Raw genomic sequence first — 19,472 nt, 5'->3', positions numbered from 1 at the left:
TGATGTACGCTGTCTCGGTTTGTCATAGTTTTCCTTCCAAAAAATCAATCATCTTTTTAATTTCATGGCTCCTGTCACCATCCACAGTGATTTTTGGAGCCCAAGAAAATAAAATCTTTCATTGTTTCCATTTTTTCCCCATTTATTTACCATGACGTGATGGCAAAAATATAATTAAAATCTTAATCATCGTCTTGTTTCTTTTCTCTCTTTTCCCACTATCAGTCTACCGTGTGTGTGCGCTAAGTCGCGTGAGTCGTGTCTGACTCTGCAACCCTATGGACTGTCGCCTGCCAGGCTCCTCTGTCCATGGGATTCTCCAGGCCAGAATGCTGGAATGCCATGCCAGGGTTGCCATGCCCTCCACCAGGGGATCTTCCTGACCCAGGGATCGAACCCGTGTCTCTTACATCTCCTGCATTGGCAGGCAGATTATACCAGTGGTGCCACCTATAAATCCACTAATTTTATTACTGCTTTATAGAACTAACTTTTTGTTTTGTGACGCTTTGTAGGTTTTTTTTTTTATATTTAGGTCTATTTTTAGCTCTAACAATATATATTTAATACACACATATATTTTCTTCTTCATCCCTCCCCACGCCCAACCGCCATATCATTTTAGATCAAAAGCTTTTAATTTGGGTGAAGGAGACTACAAGAAAAAGATTGTTTGACCTTGATCTATTTCAGACATTACCCAGATTATTCATGCAGAAAGAGGTGATAAGAAAATGGTGCGCAGAGTCGCTCTGTTTAGGGCTCTCATTTCACTGCAGTCTGGTCCTAATGCAGGGCTGCTGCACACACAAGCCCACCTCCTATTCCCCATTCCTAGAGTCTCCTGATGTTGCTACTACCGTGAAGAGTTTTATTTATTGTTACTACACTGGGCTGCCTCACCCTCCTCTGCCACTGGCCTTTTCAAATAGAAAGGTTTCCGAAGGAGAATGATTTCTTTCTGGTCAAGGGGAAAAACACCAGAGAGGCATAAATATACCATTTTAAAAAGGAAGAAACCTCTGTCTGAGAGGCACCTGAAAACCTTTCCCAAGCAGGCTGAATTCTCTCAGGGTATTGTTTCACCAGAATATACTTTCTACATTCATAGACTGGAGGGAAAGTTTCCAACAGATCTTTTTTGCTGATAGTTTTGATTATTCTCTAGTAAAAAAATTTCAAAGGCTTTTTGCCAGATGGAAGAAATGTGGGCAGGCAGAGGGAAGTGGCATGATAGTAGCCCCTTCTGAACAAATAATAGAGCCCAAAGTAGTGATAGCCAGTGTTTCAGTCCTAAATGCTTTGCAAATTATAGTCCTTGGACCACTAGATAACAGCAATAACCTGACAAAGTCTACTGTTATCCTTTAAGATATTAACGTAAACTGTACTGGAAATATTCCCCACTCCGAGTCTCTTCATTTTGCTAAAAATATTTTTTTCTCATGTTTGACAGCACCACTGTCTTTGGGTCTCTGACTCTGCTGAAGTCATTTGAAGAAACAGATCTAGAGAAACATTGCTTGGCAGAGGATAAGAGAGAAAGGTTAGGACCAAAAGCATTAAGTTGCCTATCCAAGAAAGGGAATCAGTTTGAATGGCAAGAGGGCCGCAGAAAGATAAAAACATTAAAGAGAGTATAATCAAGATATCCTTCTGCATCTCTGTTGAAATCACATCACCTACTTTTTGTGTCTGAAGTCTGTTCAAATATATTATCTTACTTTGATAAAGGCAGCTTGGAACCCAATAAAGTAGACTGAATTAGTATTATCCCATTTTACAGATGAGAAAACTGACTTGTTTGGAATATAATATTTATTTTGATGGATTAATCTCTGTAATGAACTGGATTCTATATTGGATTTCATTTTCTCTCTGTTTACACATGGGCATACAACCTAGAGTTGATTTTAAAGTTACTGAATGAAACCTGGGTGCAGAGCAGTCTCATTCAGGCAGGCCTACACATGTCAGGGAGACAAGTCTGTCCAGGCTGACCTTGTACTTTGCTTATTGATTCTAGGCCACAGTAGGACAGTAGGCCAATAAACAGGAAATAAAAATTCTTCAAGCAAATAAATTAGAACTCTTATATACTCATCTTGTGTGGACAGAATTCCTCATTTGATGTTAGAAAGGACCAGAGAGCAGTTTGGTCAGTTAATATGTAGGCAAAAAAGCAGCAGCCATATTCCTGAAATAAATATGTTGGAGGTGAAGTTAAATATATATATTGGAAAAAATAAATAAATAAATATATTGGAAACATTCAAGCTGAGAGCTCAACAAGAAACTCATTCACACTTTACCTTTGATTTATGAGGAAGGCCTAAACATGGAAATAATTAACTTGTAAATTAATTAAATGATTATTTGATACTATTTACTGAAATATCAATAGCCTCAGATATGCAGATGACACCACCCTTATGGCAGAAAGTGAAGAGGAACTAAAAAGCCTCTTGATAAAAGTGAAAGTAGAGAGTGAAAAAGTTGGCTTAAAGCTCAACATTCACATAACGAAGATCATGGCATCTGGTCCCATCACTTCATGGGAAATAGATGGGGAAACAGTGGAAACAGTGTCAGACTATTTTGGGGGGCTTCAAAATCACTGCAGATGGTGACTGCAGCCATGAAATTAAAAGACGCTTACTCCTTGGAAGGAAAGTTATGACCAACCTAGATAGCATATTCAAAAGCAGAGACATTACTTTGCCAACAAAGGTCCATCTAGTCAAGGCTATGGTTTTTCCAGTGGTCATGTATGGATGTGAAAGTTGGACTGTGAAGAAAGCTGAGCGCCAAAGAATTGATGCTTTTGAAGTGTGGTGTTGGAGAAGATTCTTGAGAGTCCCTTGGACTGCAAGGAGATCAGTCCTGGATATTCATTGGCAGGACTGATGCTAAAGCTGAAACTCCAATACTTTGGCCACCTCATGTGAAGAGTTGACTCATTGGAAAAGACTCTGATGCTGGGAGGGATTGGGGGCAGGAGGAGAAGGGGACAACAGGATGAGATGGCTGGATGGCATCACGGACTCTATGGACAAGAGTTTGGGTGAACTCTGGGAGTTGGTGATGGACAGGGAGGCTTGGCCTGCTGTAATTCATGGGGTCACAAAGAGTCAGACACGACTGAGCGACTCAACTAACTGAACTGCTATAATTAATATAAATATTATTAATAAAATTCAATAAAATTTTAAAGTATTCTTTTCACTACATATAGAGGTTTTAGTATTGAGAAACCCAACAGTAAATAACTGAGTGTGTAGTAGAAAGAAAAATTAGCTAAGTGAGTTTTCTGAGTTGGTAGAGCTATAGTTGAAAACAAAAGTCCTTTTCAAGTATATTCTTTCTTTTCTTACCAATATATACTTTGTATTATACTTAGATTATATAGTGGATATTTTCCTATTCGTCCTGGTGTATTAGAGTTTAAGATCAGCTCTCATTGTTCACAGTGTGATAAGAGTTTTTATATACTTTTTGCATGCTGTAAATGAGCATACTAGCACTGTGCATGTATTAAAATCTTTAATTTTTCACAGTATCTATTATAAAAGAAATTATAAATTGGTAGGAAAGGGGAGATGGAGAAGGAAATGGCAACCCATTCCAGTGTTCTTGCCTGGAGAACCCCAGGGACGGGGGAGCCTGGTGGGCTGCCATCTATGGGGTCGCACAGAATTGCGGACGACTGAAGCGACTTAGCAGCAGCAGCAGGAAAGGGGAGAAGGCAGTCATTTAAGCTGATTTTTTAACAAAGGGGATTTGATACATTGTTTGAAAAAGGAAACAGCCTCAGAAAGTAATTGACGAGCAGTCAGGTTTTTAGTCTTGAGCATCCTGTGAAAACCACGAGACTAACTCACCACAGGTTCTCAGCAGTCAGTCACTTGCGGGAGATGGTCACATTCTCTTCGAAAGTATACCAAGAAATCTTCCCCTCCCCACTCGCTGCGGTTTCCAGTGACCTCTCTTTTCTGCAAAGCCTTAGGTTACCGAGTGACCGGCATCAACGCAGCCCTCCCTCGCGGTTCTGCCTTTCTTTCTTACAGGTAGTTGGATCAGTCCTGCCAAAGTTCCTACTATACCGCTGGCGTGGCCCCCACGTGCCATTTCAGGCCAGAGTGCAGTGTTTACTTGTAAGCAGCTACTTTTGTTGTGCAGCGCCTTTAGCAGTGAAGCCAGAGAAAGAGAACTGCCAACACTCCTAAAAGCCAAGGGTGGTAGGTGGTAGGTGGTAGTTGGCGCGGCAGGAGAGCCCTCGCGTCCTCCCTGTGGCCGCCCCCTCCGTGGACTGGGAGGTGTTCAGAACCTGGGCGAGTCTCTCCGGCTGCCTCTTTCCGGAGAAGGATCCCCAGGCCTTAGTCCCGCACCGCTCCCGCCCACACCTTCAGGTGTGTATTCCCCGCCCTTAATTACTCTTCTAAAATTGATAGTTTGCCCTTGGCTTGGCGAAGTGCAAGTGCAAACTGGGAAAGCGGAAGAGAAATGTATAATCATGGATATGGAGAACTAGGGGCGCACAGTCACACTTGCTTTAGTCTGCAGACCCAGTCAGTCGCAAACTCAGAAATGGAAACGTGTGCACCTTTCGGGCAGCAAAGTTGACTCCGCGTTCTTCGCAGCCTCGAGTTAAAAGCCGCGCTGGGAGAGCTGTGCCTGCTGGAAAGTTTGGACATGAACTACGCGAGAGGCCAGACGTTAGGGTTTCCGCGGGCCCGGCGATGTCTTCCAGAGCTTTTCAAGTGGGAAGAAAAGAGCGACAAAATGAAAATGCAACGTGTGGGGATGGCCACCCGAGTCCCGCAGGCTGCCGGCCAAGAGGTGAGCGCGGGAGCGGGTGCGGGGTGGGGAGCTGGAGTTGGAGGCCCGAGGGTCTCGGGCCGCGGGTGGGTTCTCTCCGGGTGGGGGGCGCTGGGAAGATGATGAATGGGAGGCTTGAGCTACCCTCCGCCCCCGCCCTGCAGACGGGGCTGGAAGTCCAACTAAATGGGGGAGGAGGAGCGCCGAGGGTCGGGGCTCGGGGGGCGTCGCGCCAGGTAAGGGAATGAGCCAGGGGGGAGGGAGTCGGGAGGTGCAGGACTTGCTGACTTGTGCTACGTGGAGCCAGCAGAGAAGAAGGAGGCGGAGGAAGAAGGCGGCCGGCGTCGGCGCGGCTCCCGTGGCCCTCCCTCGGCGCCCCCTCCCCCGCCGCCCCTGCCAGCGCGCCAAAGCCGGAGCACTGCGGGCGGAGCGGCGGCAGACGCTCCCCCAGCCGCGACGCCCCAGTCCCCCAGCGGAGCCCGCCCGGGTGTCGGGCGGCCAGGGTTCCCCCGCTGCTGAGCCCTTCCCGGCCTCCCGGCCGCGCTCGGGACCCCGGCGGGGTGGGCGCAGGGGGCGGCCCCGCTCCGGGCGACGGCCGAGGGGCGGGCGGAGGGCCGGGCTCGGCGGGCCGCGGGGCGGGGGCTGCGGGGATTGACCGCGCAGCCTGAGGCCAGCCTGGGGGCGGCGGGAGCCGGACGCGAGGCGGCGGCGGGCGCAGGTAAAGGCGCGGGCGCGGCGCGGGAAGACGGTACCCTCTGAGCGCCGAGCCTGCGGCCGCCGGGTCCCTTCCGCGGCCAAAGGGCGCCCCGGGATCGCGCTTCCCGGCCGCAGACGCGCTTTGTGGCTGTGGGTGCGTGCGTGCGTGTGTGTGTGTGTGTGTGTGTGTGTGTGTGTGTGTGTATACGCGCGCGCCTGTGCCGGGTGTGGGTGCGTGTCTGTGCCCGCGGGCCAGCCTGTAGGAGCGAGGCGCTGCCGGCCTCCCCAACCAATTGACCGAGCCCCGGGAGAGCAGTTGCGGCAGCCGCCCGGGGTCCCCGCCCTCCGGTCCCCAGCGCGCTCCGGGGCCCACGCTGTGCGCTGTGCCTGCGATCGGGACCCGCCCAAGTGACACGTAGGTGGTCCCCGCTTACCTGGGACTGGGTGGGGGCACAAGAAGGCAGGCGGGGGGCGCTCTACGTCCTCCCCAAGCCGTGTCCGGGTGGCCTTGGGCCGCCGGGGGTCCTCGCGCCCCGCAGCGCCGGGCTCCCGCACCACTTGCTTCTCACCCCCACTCAGCCGTCTCTCCCGGCTGAGGACTTTAAGCTTAAGTTTCTGCTCAACCGCCTAATAAACACGTTTATCAAGTAACTGGGAAGTCTAAAGCAAGGGAGGGACCTGGCTTTGAGTTGGTGGTTTTGAAATCGACGGGCTACTTGTGTGTGTGTGTGTGTGTGTGTGTGTGTGTGTGTGTGTGTGTGTAGGACTAGTTTGTCGTGAATGGATTTACCATTTATTCTGGTTTTCTTTGCTGCCATTTGGACTTCGATGTGTAAGAATGACGGTATCCAGGACTTGCTGCTGCCTTCAGTCTGGGGCCTGAGATTCCTGCTCTCTGCTGCTACTTCTTTCTTTTCCTTTTTGTTGAAATCTATGGAGTTTTTGTAAACGTGGGTTTCCAGTGAGCGCTGGCTTGTTAAAGTTTCACTGTGAACGCGTTGTTTTCTATTGGAATAAACACATATTTACAAACATGAATCTTGAAACAGGTAACTGCAGTTAGGAGAGCAAAATCCTCTATTCCTTCAGGCTTTAACAGTCCGAGTTTTTCACCTATTTGCTTAAGTGTCATTTGCCCAGCCTACGTATAACCGTGAAGCGGGAGGTCTGTGATTCAAAGCTTTCAATTCCGGTTATAGAGAGACTGCACTGGGAAACCTGCAAAGTTCCTTCTCCTAAGAAACTATTCCCTTGACAGATAAAGAGTAGTAAAGCCCCAAGGAAAAAGGGTGTGTACTGGAGTTATGCTTATTTGGACGGAACTAAATTGTGTTAACACACATATGTCATCCGGTTGTTTCTGCCCTTGATTCTCCAATTCAGGGAGACTGGAGAATATTTGTCCCCAAAGCAAAATTGTGAATAACGATCACCATTATTAAGACTGCGTTTTTCTTGATATGGTTTAATTTGAGGATAAAGAAGCCAAGTAGCCAGAGAAAGAGGTAGTGTGTGGCAGGGTCAGGCTGAAGGACCAGCAGGAGGACTGGGTTATCACAATGAGCCACAGGCACACCACGCCCCCTAGCGGTGCGACCTTAGCCAGTTGGGTAAACTAGTCCTTCTCCCTTGCCCATGTCCTCATCTGGAAAATGGAAGGAAGGGTTTGATCATCTTTGCTGTTCCTTCCAGCTCCTTGCGATAACTAGAAACTGGGGGTGGTTATCCCATGTTAGAACAGTAGGAAGTGAGTAAAGGGGAGAATAAGCCGTTAGTCTGGGAGGTGCGGGGGAGGGCAAGCAGGCTGAGAAGGTGTAAGAAAACCAGCAGTGGGAGATGCCAGGAGGGGGAAAAAACAGCTAGGAGTTGATTTTCCCTCTGTTTTCAGTTTTCCTCATCCACAAGGACATCAGTAATACCTGTTCCCTTCCCACTCCAGTCTTCTGTTACCCATTTTATTTAAAGTGGCTGAGCCTACTTACCCGTAAAATTGACCTGGAGTCCCTAGTCTGACCTGACCAATTTACCATTTGCATCGTTGTCTGGAGATGAGTGGTAGCACCCGGCTCTGGGCACTCAGTGGATCTCAGAATCCCTGCAAGTGATGGGGAAAGATATCAGACATGGGGATATAAGTGGCCACCCTTTTCAACACCTGCAGTTTAAAATATCTATTTTTATTTGAAGCTAACCTTTTCTGAAAAGTAGTTTAAGAAAAAAAGACTTTACCATAAACTTTGCAAATTTTTACTGAATCTATTCTGTTAAGACCTACTGAAAAATTCAAAGAAAGTAAAACTTTCACTTGGTAAGCCTTTTTGATACGCAATGGCGGTCAGTCTGAAGTTCATGATTTTTAGGCCCAGGAATCTTATTTCAGATGCTCAGTCAGGGAAGCTGCAACCTGTGTGGAGTATATGGGGTCATTTTCACTGGGAAGCTTGAAGTGTCCAGCAAATAAAGACCTGAATTTTGTTTGAGGTCACGATTTTATTATCTGGGCTTGATGTGTGGCCTGTTTTCCTTCTCTTTCTTTGTTTTTGGTGCCCGTACGTATACACATTTGAGAGACATGATCTATTTTAAGTGAAGTGTGATACCGTAAAACTTGGTTTAAAGTCTGAAAGCTTGCTCTGGCCTTGCTAACTCAGCATCTTGTTTGGTTTCTAATTTTTACATATCACGTTACCTTCCCAATCCGTAGCATGTTATTTAACTATGTCATGGAGAGCTATTATGGATGCCTTGGAGAGTTGGGAGAAAAGGAGGATATTTTAATTGAATAAGTAGTTACTGAATTCCTTTGACAGTGGCAGAGACAAGGATGAGAAAAAGGCTCTAGAAAGAGCTGCAATACAGAGGGGAAAAATACAGCCAACTTCCAGTATATAGCAGCTGGGTTGCATAACTAGGTGGCAGCTGTAGAGTCCAAGAACCTTGGCATGCTAGGGAAGGGAAAACTGAATTCTGGCTCTGGGAGAGACTTCACAGAGGAGCTTGAAGATGAAAATGATGTGTCTCTTAAAAGATGAATGGTGGACTGTGAACTTGTTGGAATCTGGAGTAATGAGGCTGGAGAGGTACAAGGTGATAAATTGTGGGGGATCTTGGATATTATTTTAAGGAATTGTGCTACCTAGGGATGTGGAGGGGCATGTGTGATTTTAACCCTATGATGCAGGAAGACACTGAGTCACAAATCCTGGGCGTAGAGAGGGCTGAAATGATTGAGAGGTGCCTGGGCCCCGATTCCATTACATTCCTTTGTAAAACTCAACGGCCAGTGAGTTTTAGGGCACTGTTGCCAGCTTATGCAGATTATATAAAGGTTACAGATTGCCCCCAAATTGACAGTGCTCTTTTGAGAGATTTAATATAGTGAAAATTAATGATGTTTTTGTGTTACACCTGGACATTGTGAGGCACTTGAAGCACGTGGTTTAAAATTGCAGAGCTGACCAAGAAAGCCTTTTGTTTCCTTTTGTTTTTGTTTAGGGAGGGGCCTGCTAGTTAATACTAATTTAAACATGACTAAGGCAACTGACATTCTCAACCCTGTTTATGTTATACAGAGGGTTTAACCACAGTAGTTGAATATTTGTAGCACAGAAGAGAATTATTATTAGTTTAAAAATGGTGTTGACTCCGTTGTAAAAGGTCAGGGTTAAGGGGAGAGGAGAAACACTGTTGCTGTTACCTTGAGGATTGACACAGGCCCCATAGAGGCTTTATTAAGTTTAACCTCCAATGGAAGGAGCTTGACCAGTTCAGTGAAAGCGAGTCGCTCAGTCATGTCCGACTCTTTGCGATCCCTGTATAGTCCATGGATTCTCCAGGCCAGAATACTGGAGTGGGTAGCCTTTCTCTTCCCTAGGGGATCTTCCCAACCCAGGGATCAAACCCAGGTCTTCCGCATTGCAGGCGGATTCTTTACCAGCTGAGCTACAGGGGAAGCCTTGACCAGTTCTGTAGATGAATACTTAAGGACCTTCTTTCTAGTCATCTAGAAAGAAGTCATTTTTTCTTCTTTTCGGTTTGTTTTTTCCCACTAAATCTCTAGAGCTGATGTGGGTAGCTCAATATCTCTAGACAGGAAGAATCTCTGTGGGCTTCTTTTGGGAGAGACTTCCAGCAAGATGGCTCAGATGGTAAAGCGTCTGCCTACAATGCGGGAGACCCAGGTTCAATCCCTGGGTTGGGAAGATTCTCTGGAGAAGGAAATGGCAACCCACTCCAGTACTCTTGCCTGGAAAATCCCATGGACGGAGGAGGCTAGAGTCCATCGGGTCGCAAAGAGTCGGACAGGACTGAGCTACTTCATTTCACTTCACTTTCAGCAACTCTGGAGGTTTCCTCTCATGTCCCAGTACCTCCTGCCAAAAGTAGGAGTGGGTAGCCTTTCAGCTGCATGTCCAAGGTCGAACTGACTGGAGTTATTCTTCTAATTGCCTTTGAATCTGGGGGTGCTGGGCCAATAAGGAGAAAGATGATGAAATATTTGGCCAGTTGCTTTGTACCATCTTCTGAATTCAGTTTGAATGAATGATCCTCCCAACCCTGTGTTTTATCTTCCACAAGGGAACTTGGGTTTGCAAGTTTAATCAATTAACTTAAGGTGATTAGTTAAGTTGAAGGAATCTAAAGTTTTTTGTTTTTGAGGGGGAGGGAGAAGGGAAGAGCTGCTGGTGGTGATTTTATTTAAATTCCTTGGCCTTTTTTTCCCCCCAGCAGGTTAGTGTGATTTCAAAGCAATGTCCTTATTGACTAGGGGGTGGGGTGGGGCAAAGAAAATTATCTCAGTACTTGGATGTTGGCTCCTGTTATCTAATCAGCACTATAGAAACTTTAACTTTGAAGTTCATGTAACATTCAAATTTCTTCCAGAAATAAGAGGACTGTTTTACTACTACATGGATTTAGGTTATAATTTTATTTCTGTGGTACTATTTTTAAAAAGTGATGTAATGACAGGGCAGACTCTCAACTTTAGTCCAGTGCTAAAACAAACATGTGTAAGCCTGAATGAGGTAAATCAGGTTGTTTGCTTTATTTAATATGGAGACAAAGGAAAATGATTTCAAAACTGCCTCTTTCTCTAAAAGAGAGAAAGTTGGACTAATAAAACCTGGTTATGGATCTCTCTGGGGTAGGATTTCCAAGGCTGAAACTGTTGTTAAGGGAAATCTTGCTCATTACGGCCGTCATGTGTGCCGTTGCTTCTTAAGGTTCAGGATTCATTATACAGAGAGGGCTGCTGTGAACCATTCCTTCTTAGCAAGCTTTCCTTTTTCCATTTTCTTAAATTTCAGACAATAGACTGGATTTGACTTTATGTAAGTCCCCTATACTCGACCATGCTTTCAGTGGTTCTTCTTGACCAATAACCAAGCTGCCTTCATTCTGAAACTCAGCCCTAACAGATACTCTTGGCTCTTTGGAAGGAGAAATGATCTGGGGTCAGAGGAAATAAGTTCTATTCCACTCCTAGCAGCACTGAACTATAACCCTGCAAGCATTGTGCTAGGTACCAGATAGAGGCAGGGAGTCGGGGTGAATAAGCAGGGTTCCTACCCTCCAGAAGAAGCTGAGTTTATAGACATAGTAACATGATGATGGCAATTCAGGGTAACGAGTGTGATGAGGGAGATAAACTCAGGGTACTACGGGGACACCAAGCAGGGGCCCTTGCTCCTGGTGTTGGATGGGGATGAGGCTCCTAGGAGATGAGGATCTGGGAGGAACCTCAGAGGTGAACCAAGAGACCCAGAAGAGAAACAAGAGATGAAGAGAGAGGGACTCAAGAGGCTTTTTATTTCTAGTGTTGTTATTGCTGAATGAGTCAAAGTTGCATTCTTTTTGTATCTGTAAAAAAAGAATGTTGCTGTTGTTTAGTCGCTCAGTCGTGTCCAACTCTGTTGTGACCCCATGGACTGCAGCCCACCAGGCTCCTCTGTCCATGGGATTCTCTAGGCAAGAATACTGGAGTGGGTTGCCATTTCTTTTTCCAGGGGCTCTTCCAGACCCAGGGATCGAACCCACGTCTCCTGCAAAGCAGGCAGATTCTTTACCACTGAGCCACCAGGGAAGCCCCTATAAACTAAGAATGGGCACTGATACTATCTGATTACTAATTCTAGATTAGTTTGCTGCTGCTGCTGCTGCTAAGTCGCTTCAGTCGTGTCCGACCCCATAGATGGCAGCCCACCAGGCTCCGCCGTCCCTGGGATTCTCCAGGCAAGAACACTGGAGTGGGTGGCCATTTCCTTCTCCAGTGCATGAAAGTGAAAAGTGAAAGTGAAGTCGCTCAGTTGTGACCCCATGGACTGCAGCCCACCAGGCTCCTCCATCCATGGGATTTTCCAGGCAAGAATACTGGAGTGGGGTGCCATTGCCTTCTCCGCTAAATTAGTTTACTTTTTCCTTAATCTTGAATTTGTTCGTTTACTCCCGATGCAGTAGGTACCATGTACTGGGGACCGAATGGTGGGAAACTGGACATACGAAATCCCTTTCCTCAGGGAGCTTGCATTCGATCATATTATGTTAACGACTGAGGTTCTTCTGAAACTGCTTCAGATAAGGAACATGTTTGTTGAGTTATTTTTCAACTTTAGGAGTGTTTTCTTCAAACTAGGCCCAGTGTTTTCAGATCAGTTAGCTTTTCTTGAGAAGATGAGAATGAGATGGATCCCAGTATTCTCATTTTCATTTTTTAAATTTGAAATGTTTTTACGTGGATTTACCAGCTGCTAAGTCTAGAGACAGACATAATTTTGTGTCTTATCTGTGGCTCTGGCTTGCTTCCTTCTCATTTTGGATATTCTTAATGTTAACCCAGTTTGTGTTTGAGGTTCTTTATTCAGTTGATAAGTTGCTTCCTAGAATAATCCATATCTAGCCTTGGTAGGAAGTCAGACCTATTTTGAGGTCGTGCCATCACAGTGACTCTGCTTCCTAATTGCATTTCACTTGTCCTGTTTAAGTCTCTCAGTGCTCTGAACACAGTAGAAAGTGTTCTCACCTGAGTAAGATGCTACATTCATTTATAGAAAGATATGGATTTTGTAATAATTCAGAAACTATGGATGTGTCTAATGTAAATGGAGTGATATCCCTTTGCTCTTTCAAGCTTTCTTTTCTGATGTAACCAACCCCTCTCTCACACAGCCTTTCATACCTGTTCTTTTGCTTACACAAACCTCCAAAAATGTTTGTGTCTATTTGTTGCATTTGGCCCAAAAAGTTCATTTGAGTTTTTCATAAGAGCATATGGAAAAACCCGAATGAACTTTTGGGCCAATCCAGTATATTGATGCATGTGGGGTGTGTGTCTGTGTGGGCACATGCTCCCTCCTGCCTCTGTTGGCTTCAGAGAGGCTGTGAATGAGGCTCCCATCACAGGCCAGACATTTGAGGCCCCAGGAACCTGCATGGCTCTTCCTGAATCAGAACAGCGTGCTAGGACTCGATTAAGAGTTCTTGTCCCCAACAGAAAACCTCAATAGAACATTTCTCCAAAGAAGACATAGAAATGGCCAACAAAGACATGGAAAGATGTTGAACATCACTGATGACTGGAGAAATGCAAATCAAAACTACAATGAGGTATCATCTCACACCTGTCAGAATGGCTATCATCAAAAAATCTATAAACAATTAAACGCTGGAGAGATTGTGGAGAAAAGGGAACCCTCCTACACTGTTGGTGAGAATGTAAATTGATACAGCCACTATGGAGGAGAGTATGGGGGTTCCTTAAAAAACTAAAAATAGGGATACTGTATGACCAAGCAATCCCACTTCTGGGCCATCCACCCAGAGAAAACTGTAATTCAAAAAGATACATGCACCCCAGTGTTCATTGCCACACTGTTTACAATAGCCAGGACATGGAAGCAGCATAAATGCCTATCAGCAGAGGAATGGGTGAAGAAGATGTGGTACATAAATATATACAATGGGATATTACTCAGCCGTGAAAAGGAATGAAACTGTCATCCGCAGAGACATGGATGGACCCAGAGACTGGTCATACAGAGTGAAGTAAGTCAGAAAAAGGAAAGCAAATATCATATATAATGCGTTTTATGTGAAATCTTAGAAAAATGGTGTTCAGTTCAGTTCAGTCGCTCAATCATGTCCGACTCTTTGTGACCCCATGAATTGCAGCACTTCAGGCCTCCCTGTCCATCACCAGCTCCCAGAGTTGACTCAGACTCGCGTCCATCGAGTCAGTGATGCCATCCAGCCATCTCATAGGTGGTCTTATTTGCAAAGCAGAAATAGAGACATAGACGTAGAGAACAAACATGGATCCAAGGGGGAAAGCGGGGGTGGGGAGGATGAATTGGGATACTGGGATGAAAATATATATACTATAGATGCTATGCATGAAATAGATAACTATCTGAGAATCTACTGTATAGCACAGGGAACTTTACTCAGTGCTCTGTGGTGACATAAATGGGAAGGAAATTTTAAAAAGGGAATATATGTATATGTCTGTCTGATTCACTTTGCTGTACCGCAGACACTGACGCAGCAGAGTAAAGCCACTATACTCCAATTAGAAAAGAATAATCCTTGTCTCAGAAATAGGAAGGTTATGAATGTAACCAACAAAATGATTTTCAGCTTCATGACAACCAGGGCAGCAGATATTGCCTGGACTTTTATTTCCACCAGGACTGTGTTTCATCAGGTCTCAGGCAGGGGAGGAGGGGCATTTAGGAGCACGTGTTTGGCATCCTTGAACCTTTTGTTAGGCCTTGCCCAGCTGCCATGCTTTGCATATCAACCGCTTCCGGAGCAGAGCAGATAGAGGGAGTTACTTATTATAGGCAGGTTTCATTGTGGGAGCATTAAACAAGGGCCCCCTGGAAGCCAGCAATCTGCAGATGATAAGGATGAAGAGCCCTACGGAGTGGGTAGCACAGTTGAAACAGGATTGCCTTTTGTTAAGGGACTGCTTTGCCATGTTGGACTGTGATTTGTTGGGAGAGGGATTATTGTCATGTGGAGAAAAGGAGAAATTCATTCTGTACTCAGTGTTTATTGTAATTCCACAGAGAACTGCTTGCTGTACTTTCTGAGTAGACATAGGGACCAGAAAGTTCAAAAGCTAGGGCAGGATGACTTCGGTTTCCAGATTCAGTGGGATCTGTGATCTCCTCCCTTTATCTGGGACCTTGTCAGTTCAGTTTCATGAGCTAAAAGACTTTGTGCGCTACTGTGAACAATTGCTTTGCTTGGCTGAGGACATTACGGTGTTAAAAACAAATTTAAAAAGGAAAAGCAAGCACTAAGAAAGTGTGGTTCCCTGCTCTCAAGTAGCTCCTCAACATGGAGAGCCACGGATGAAGATGCCTGCGATCAGGCTTACAGGGATAAATATTGTAAACTGAGGTTTAAATGAAATGCCATCTGAATATTTGAGGACAGAGAGAGTAACTGCCTTGGAGGAGAGGAAAGATTTGCAGCAATATTCTGGCCTCATTGGCAAGTGGGTTGAGAATGTCATTCCACACGGAAGAGTCGTAAGGTCTGGGAGCTACACATGAATGACAGGCTGCGATTTGTGGCCCAGTGGTGGTCCACTTTGGGTCCATGTTGAAGGACTAACAGAAGGGTTCAGGGAGCTGTTGGGGATCAAAAAAAGGCACATCAAAGCCCTTAGCAGAGAGTAGGGACATGAGAGTGTGAGGATTGTTCCAGTGGGGCAGTGAGATTTTCAGCTGGACATTTGAGTTTGAAGTTTAGTGGAGAAGCCAAAGCGTGGCAGTATTCAGGAGTAATTGTTATACATCAGAGTAAATACCAGTGAAATTTACGTGGTAAGCTGGAGAGAAGTTTTGGAGCGAGAAGAGTGATATATACTCCGTCTTTAAAAGCTGAGGATAAAAGAGGAGGGACATTGATTAAAGAAAACAATGGATTGGTCTGATGGGGGTAAAAATCAAGAAAATGGATGGAACTCTGGTTCTCACTTTTTTAAAAAAATTTTTAAAGACAATTAAAAATTAAAATTATTAAATTTTTTCTCCTAGCTTTTTTGAGGTATAGTTGATAAAACTAATACATTTAAAGTGTACAGTGAGATGATTTGATATATGTGAAGTGAAGTCGCTCAGTCGTGCCCAGCTCTTTGTGACTCCATGGACAGTAGCCTGCACCAAGCTCCTCCATCCATGGGATTTTCTAGGCAAGAGTACTGGAGTGGGTTGCCGTTTCCTTCTCCAGGGACTCTCCCCACCCAGGGATCGAACCCAGGTTTCCCACATTGTACACAGACGCTTTACCGTCTGAGCCCCCAGTGTATTGTGAAAGGATTCTCCCCCTGTGATACACATCCTAAGTGTCTTAACAAGGGCAATAAGGCATATTTTGATTCTTCAGGTAATTCTTCTTTCCGGAAGGTGCTTAAGATAGCTTTGTCAGTTGTCATTTACTGAACATCCACTAGAGCGCCTCTTGATGAGGTGGTTCTGGGATGATACAAAGGAGATAGAGTTTCAGTTTGATGTTCCTTTGAGAGGAATAAAAGCCTCTGAAACAATCCATTCCAGCAAGGGAAAATAAATCCTGAAAAGAATCAGAAGGTAGGTGCTGATTTGGGGCCTGAGAGGAGCTGCAAATATAGTTGTAGTTTCTTGCTGAAATAACAGAAGTGTTGTGCATATTGCTGTCATCACTGCAATAAAAGACAAGCCAAAGCCTCTCAGCATAAAGACCAGACTTTGAGAAACCCCAACAGGTTTGTCATGGTGATTTATAAACTTTGGTCAAGTAAATTTAAGCTTTAGCTGCTTGATGAAGGTTAAAAATAGGATACAGTACAACTTCGCTCTTTACTTGGTTAAAAAAAAAAGCGCCTATTTTAAATGAAGAATTCGTTGAATATTTCTATTTCAAGAAGTTGTATTGGCATGCCTTCCCTGGTGGCTCGGTGGTAAAGAATCAGCCTGCCAATGCAGGAGATGTGGGTTCGAGCCCCTGGGTCAGGAAAATGACCTGGAGAAGGAAATGGCAATCCACTCCAGTATTCTTGCCTGGAAAATCCCATAGACAGAGGAGCCTGGCGGGCTGCAGTCCGTGGGGTCTCAAAGAGTCAGACGCGACTTATGACTGAACAACGCAGTGTCAGGGAATTATATTGGCCTGCCTTTTTGTAGTAAGATAGAGCAAGGGGAATCTGTTATCAGCCTTTTGCTCTCTAGGCCATTATGATTCTTTAAAATTATACTCATTTCTGTTTGAAAGTTGTAAAAGCAGTACCTGCTTATTTTGCTATTTGAAAAGTCCAGGAGACTGATCCGTAGTTTCACTGCTCAATGATAACTTCCTTATTCCATTTCAGGATAACTCTTGCAGTTTTTAAAATATTTGATCATGCTGAACATTAAGTACCCATACTATTAAAATCTTTCATTTTAAATTCGCATTGACCACATGATAGTCACAATACTGAATATGTATCATATTTAATTATTTCCTGTCTCTCTTGGCTTCTTTACTTGTTTAAGGCCCTGTGGTGATGTTCCCAGAGCTCTGTCCTTACTTTAAACAGACTCCAAGTATGAACTTACCTATAGAGCACACTGTGTTTTCCAGGCCTTTGCCACTGACTGTCACCTCGTCCTGATATTCTGTCTCCAGGTATCCCTATGGTTGCTTTATCATCATTTTCGTGTCTTAATTCACGTCACCTTCTTAATGCAGCCTTTTCTAATTATCACTACATTTAAAATTGTATGGCTCTTCCCATTTATATAGCTTGGCTGATATTTTCTTCTCCATTGCATGCATTTTCTTTTGACTGCTTAGATAAGGGAAAGGATTAACTGAAAAAAAAATCCCATTTTATTTACTGCTGTCTTCCCAGTTCTTAGTGTAATACCTTGCATGTAGAACTCAAATTCTTTGAATTAAAATTTTGTTTGAACTGAAATTTTTTGAATACAAAAATCAGTATGTTTGCCACCTCCTGAGCATACTGCAGTAAATAAGACACGGTCTTGACTGCAGAAGATTTACAATCCAGTGAGAACAACTAACAGCAACTGTGACTGGAATTAGGAAAGCAGAGTGTCCTGGAAGAATCTACCATGGAGATTGACCTTGCCTGCAAGGGTAAGGAAGATTTCTCTGAGAAACTGGCATTTATATGGAGGCTTGAAAGATGAGTAGAATTAGGTTAGTGAAACTGGGAGGTGAGGATAAAAGAGGAGGGAGACACTGATTAAAAAAAAACAATAGACTGACCTGATTGGGCGGGGGAGGGGGGGAGTCAAGAAAATAGATGGAATTCTGGTTCTCACTTTTTTTTTCATTTTTAAAAACAATTAAAAAAAATTTTTTTTTTGGCCGTGCTGTGTGGTTTGTGGAGTCTTATTCCCCCCACCAGGGATGGAACCTGAGCCCCCTGCATTGGAACTCTGGAATTTTAACCACTGGGCCGCCAGGGATGTCCCTGTTTCTCACTTCTTGAGTTGAAACTAGGTCATTTGTTTTAAATGAAAAGTTAGACGTTGATTGACTTTGTTGTCATTTTTGATGTATACAACTTTATTTTCAATGATTTTGAAATAATCAGCAGTATTTTAAAATTTTGAATCTGTAGTTACTGGGGGAGGAGGAATGGGAATATTCATATAAAAATCTGAAAGTGGCAATTAAAATAATAAAACTAGTTTTATTTCTATGTTTTGTGCTGATGTACTCACTAAAAATTTAAAAGAGTGTAGGGAAAGTAAATATTCTCACTTTATTGGGAATGCCTCAAGTGGCTCATTCAGCCAAGTATGACGTGGCTGAATACTGCTTTATTATTTTGTTTACAAGTAAACGTTTGCGTCAACTGTTAGTTTTATTTTTCATGGTAATTGAGGTCTGTACAGTTTTTACTTATTGTCTATTAAGGATTTCTTTGTTCTGAGGATGGAAAAGAGCATGGTTTCTATAGGTGACAAGTGCAGATATATTTATTAATTCAGTAATATCATTCACATCTTCTATGTCCTGATTTTATACTTGAGCTGTCATGGACTAATAATGGTTCTTTAGCCTCTCTCTATGAATGGGCTTTTGTCAGTTTCTTTATAGGAATTTCTGTGTGTTAACATAGTATTAAATACATAAAGATTACTGTTAGGCCTTTATTATGTTTATCAGTATAAAATAACCCTCTGCATTTGGAACTACATTCTACTATTTTCCTGATATTAATATTTCCAGTGTTTTCTTGTTTTCTTTGTCTAAAATGATTTCACTCATCTTGGGACGGGGGAGCCTGGTAGACTGCCGTCTATGGAGTCACACAGAGTCGGACACGACTGAAGTGACTTAGCAGCAGCAGCATCCTGTTTTAAATTTTTGGTGTCTGTCATTTTTTTCCATATCATTTTGCTTGTAAGCATCATTTAATTGAATTTTAACATACCTCTTAAAGGGAAACTTACTTCTTTAATATTTATTGTTAAGACCAAAAAGTTTGATCTTAATTCTTTAAGTTTTTTGTTTTGAGAAGTACTTTAAAATGCACTGGTTTGCTTTTTCTCACCAGTATTTAGCTGCGTTGTCTCAGATAAATTACATAATATCTCTAGGACTGCGGTTTTTTATTTGTAAAGAAGCAACATGCACACACAAATCTTCAGTTAATGCTTTAAAGGGGCCTGGCATGCTGAACAGATTAGCTGACATTATCATGGATGTATTGAGCCATATGAAATTTTTTACTGCTTTGACCTATAAAAATGGCAGCTTCCTACAGTTCAATCTAACATGCTTTCTGGATTTATTTTGTCTTTTTCTATGTATCACTTGTTTCATATATCCAGAGTATTTTTAAATGGCCAATCTGGTTTTTAGCTTACTAGTGATTATCTTTGTTTTTCGATTACATTCATAAAGTCTGTTTCTCTGATTCCTAGAGAACTAAATAACTTCTGATCCCACTT

At 43.8% G+C, this 19,472-nt stretch overlaps 1 protein-coding gene across 1 annotated transcript in view; it reads left to right on the top strand.

The window, feature by feature from the left end:
* The first annotated feature begins 5,522 nt into the window (after positions 1–5,522).
* LPAR1 (lysophosphatidic acid receptor 1) overlaps positions 5,523–19,472 on the top strand; it is a 162,058-nt gene continuing 148,108 nt past the window's right edge. The window contains exon 1 of the mRNA XM_052645153.1: positions 5,523–5,536. The gene's annotated coding sequence lies outside the window, so the exon portion shown is untranslated. The remainder of the gene's footprint in view (positions 5,537–19,472) is intronic.

This window comes from Budorcas taxicolor, chromosome 8 (assembly GCF_023091745.1).
Source record: "Budorcas taxicolor isolate Tak-1 chromosome 8, Takin1.1, whole genome shotgun sequence".
Classification (NCBI taxonomy): domain Eukaryota; kingdom Metazoa; phylum Chordata; class Mammalia; order Artiodactyla; family Bovidae; genus Budorcas; species Budorcas taxicolor.
The sequence above is the reverse complement of the archived record's forward strand: the minus strand, read 5'-3'. Positions and strand labels throughout refer to the sequence as shown.